This window comes from Prionailurus bengalensis, chromosome B3, assembly GCF_016509475.1.
Source record: "Prionailurus bengalensis isolate Pbe53 chromosome B3, Fcat_Pben_1.1_paternal_pri, whole genome shotgun sequence".
In the NCBI taxonomy this organism is placed as follows: Eukaryota; Metazoa; Chordata; class Mammalia; order Carnivora; family Felidae; genus Prionailurus; species Prionailurus bengalensis.
In genome coordinates, this window is record NC_057355.1 from 45,410,483 (window position 1) to 45,414,558 (window position 4,076).

Here is a 4,076-nt window from a genome sequence, read left to right on the forward strand (position 1 = left end):
TCCTTATCACCAGAGTTAGGGAATTCAGAGCCAACAAGTTCATACAAACAATCTTGTTACTTTTTTACTAATTTATGATCCCAGCCCCAATTCTGTGTACAATTCCTTACTAACTGAAGCTCAAGAACATAGAGTGTCCTTTATCCTGTCAATTCCTCAAAGATTTATTGCCTCTTTGTCTAAATAGTATAAAAACTGCTGGTCTTGGTCATTATTGGGTCTCCAAGCACATGTAATTAAACTTTCCCCCCCTCCTGTTAGTCTGTCTTGTATCAATTTAATTCTTGGGCCACCCTGGAAGAACCTTGCTGGACAGAGGCAACCAGAGCAAGCCCGTGAGCAAGGCATTATTACTATTCTAATTTTACATTTGAGGCAGAGAGAAATTGAACCATTTGCCCAGGGCCATATAGCAGTGAGGACAGAGCCAGGTTTCACCCATTGTGCTCTTCACCTTTCACATTTCCTCTCCTGAAGGTGAGGAAAAACGGATAAAGATTCTGGAGATAGAAAGAGGCAGAATAGACAGGACCTTGTCATCAACTGGGTGTAAGAAAGGGAAGAGTCACACACGATTCCCACATTTTTAGCTCAGGCAACTGGATGGATGGCAATGCCTTTCACAGAGACAAGTTGCACAGAAGATGGTCAACATCTGTAGGAGAGACGAGGAGCACAGTTTTAGACATGTGGAGCATGAGAGGACTATGGAAAATTCAAGTGGAGATGTTCGGTATGCAGTTGAACATACAGTTTCAGAGTCCAGGAGACAGACCTGGAAAGGAATTCTAGAAACAAGAGTCATCGGTAACTATACCCAGGGAGAGTATGAGTGAGAGGACGTTGGTATTAGAACCCTGAGGAAGCTAACGTGTTAAGAAGGGCCAGGAAAGACTATTCCCAGGAGAGCTGTGGAAGAAACTTCTGAGAAAATAAGCCAACAGAAAGCAATGTCCTGGAAACCCAGAGAAGGCATTTCGAGGAGGAGGGGACAGCCAACACTGACAAATGCTGCTGGGAAGTCACAAAAGAAAAAGTCTGAAAGGTTTAAGAAGAGCAGAAGCAGTGGATTAGTTGACAGTAGGTTAAGGGGTCAAAGCAAGGTAGAGAAGTAGACGAGGTGTGCAGACAACTCCAAAGAAAGTTTGGTTGTGAAGTGGAGAAGGGAGAGAAATTTCCTATCAGGAAGGGCTTTGGTTGTGCTTTTGTATTAATATGGCAGAGACCTGAGCAGCTATGTCGGGTAGGAGGGAATATGAAGAGTGTAGACTGGGCTACGAATAACTCAGGTGGAGTCAGTCCAGAGTTCAGCGATTTTCTATCTGGTGGTTCCAGATTTTATGGTGGAAGGGTGGGACACAAATTTCTTAGATGGCCTGCCCAAGCTTATGCAAGCTTTCTTTGGGACAGGACGACGATTCAGATCACTGTATTCCTTCTGTTAAACAACTTCTTTAAAAGTTCATTTTGCTTTTTCTCAAGTAAATACAATTTTTTAAAGTTTATTTGTTTATTTTGAGAGAGACAGAGAGAGAGAATGAGCTGGGAAGGGGCAGGGAGAGAGGGAGACAGAGGATCTGAAGCAGGGTCTGTGCTAACAGCAGACAGCCCAGTGCAATTCACAAACCATGAGACCATGACCTGAGCTGAAGTCAGATGCTTAACCAACGGAGCCACCCAGGCGCCCCTTAAGCAAATACTTTTGAAATGTTACTTTTCTGAAAGGTGGAATTATATTGGAACACCTGGGTGGCTCTGTTAGTTAAGCATCCAACTCTTGGATTTTGGCTCAGTCATGATCTCACAGTCCTGAGATCAAGCCTCAAGTTGGGCTTTGCCCTTACCATGGAACCTGCTTAGATTCTCTCTCTCTCCCTCTCCCTCTGCCCCTCTCCTACTTGTGTACACGCTCTCTCAAAAAAAAAAATTTTTTTTTAATGTGGATTATATTTAGCATTTAAATAATCTTGTTTAATAAATTGTTTTCACTTTTTTTATTTTTAAAGAGAGACAGAATGCAAGCCAGGGAGAAGGTGGCGGGGGGAGAGGGAGTCAGGGAGGAGAGAGAGAATCTTAAACAGACTCCATGCTCAGTGGGGAGCCCGATGTGACGCTTGATCCCACAACCCTGGGATCATGACCTGAGCTGAAATCAACAGTTGGACGCTCAACCAACTGAGCCACCTAGATGCCTCTGTTTTCATTTAAAAAAAATTTTTTTTTCAATGTTTATTTATTTTTGGGACAGAGAGAGACAGAGCATGAACGGGGGAGGGGCAGAGAGAGAGGGAGACACAGAATCCGAAACAAGCTCCAGGCTCTGAGCCATCAGCCCAGAGCCTGACGCGGGGCTCGAACTCATGGACTGCAAGATCCGTGACCTGGCTGAAGTCGGACGCTCAACCGACTGCGCCACCCAGGCGCCCCTTCATTTTAAAGATAGGACTTTACTTGATAGGGATTTGTGGAGAAAAGAGGATATACTGCATGGTATTTGAAATTAATTTTATATTCTTGAGGTCTGGAAACTCATCTATTGAGAGGGACAAGAAATCACTTATGAATTTCAGAGTGCAATGCAGCCTTTAGAATTTCACTTATAAGTGATATGCCAAAAAATCTTCAGAAAAATGAGTGGTTTTCTCCATTTTGGTTTCTATAAAAAAAGAGAAAAAACTATAAAGGGTCAAATTTAAGATCATGCATGCTGATTTGGTAATGGATGATGTTCTTAACCTTTTATAGTAAGGTTAAGAAGAAATTCACTGTCCCAGAACCACAGTCTGTTCAGCAATATATCTGAATATAGATAGGTGAGTTGAGGGGGGAGAGAGAGGAAAAGAGAGCCTTGGAAAAACTTAGCAAGGACAATTAAGGACAAAATTTCATTCATCTTCTCATAAAACAAAATCTTGTTGGCCTATTTCTAGTCTTTTTTTAATGAATAAAAAGTCATAGTATGTATACAGTTATGGAGTCTGCTCTTTTCACTTGGTATTACATACTAGGCAATGACTCATGCCATGAGGACCTCTTTGTAAACATCATTTGAATGGCAGCAAGAGATCCCAGTCCACTGGGGGTTGTATGTAAGTGATGAATCACAGGAATCTACCACCAAAACCAAGAGCACACTGTATATATACTGTATGTTAGCTAACTTGACAATGAATTATTATATTAAAAAAAAGAGAGATCCCAGCCCAAAGATGTCCTGTAGGCCACTTTCCTCATTTATAGGCCTGCTCTTGGGCAAGGAATAGTTCTTTCTCACTTGCTTGTTTGCATAGTCAGGTGGGACCAGGGGCTTGGAGCCAACACAAGAATGTACAATGGGGAAAAGACAGTCTTTTCAATATTTAGTACTGGAAAAAACTGGACAGCTATATGCAAAAAAAACAAAACAAACACATGAAACTGGACCATTATCTTACATCATATACAAAAATAAATGCAAAATGATTCAAGACCTAAATGTGAGATAGGAAACCATAAAACTCCTAAAAGAAAAAATAAACAGGGGTGCCTGGGTGGCTCAGTCAGTTAAGCGTCCAACTTCAGCTCAGGTCATGATCTCGGGGTTCGTGAGTTCAAGCACCATGTCGGGCTCTGTGCTAACAGCTCGGAGCCTGGATCCTGTTTCAGATTCTGTGCCTCCCTCTCTCTCTGACCCTCCCCCGTTCATGCTCTGTCTGTCTCTGTCTCAAAAATAAATAAACGTTAAAAAAAATTTTTTAAAACAAACAGTAAGTTCTTTGACATAGATCCTGACAATTTTTTACATCTTACACCAAAAGTAACAACAACAAAAGCAAAAATAAACAAGTGGATTGATGTGGATTATATTTAGCATTTAAATAATCTTGTTTAATAAATTGTTTTCACTTTTTTTATTTTAAAGAGAGACAATCACATCAAACTAAAAAGTTTCTGCATAGCAAAGGAAACCATCGACAAAATAAAAAGGCAGTCTACTAAAGTCTACACAGTATTAAAAATAAAACAGCTAAAAAAGAGGAAGACCCAAATAGCCATTTCTCCAGAGCAAACATACAAATGGCCAACAGACACATGAA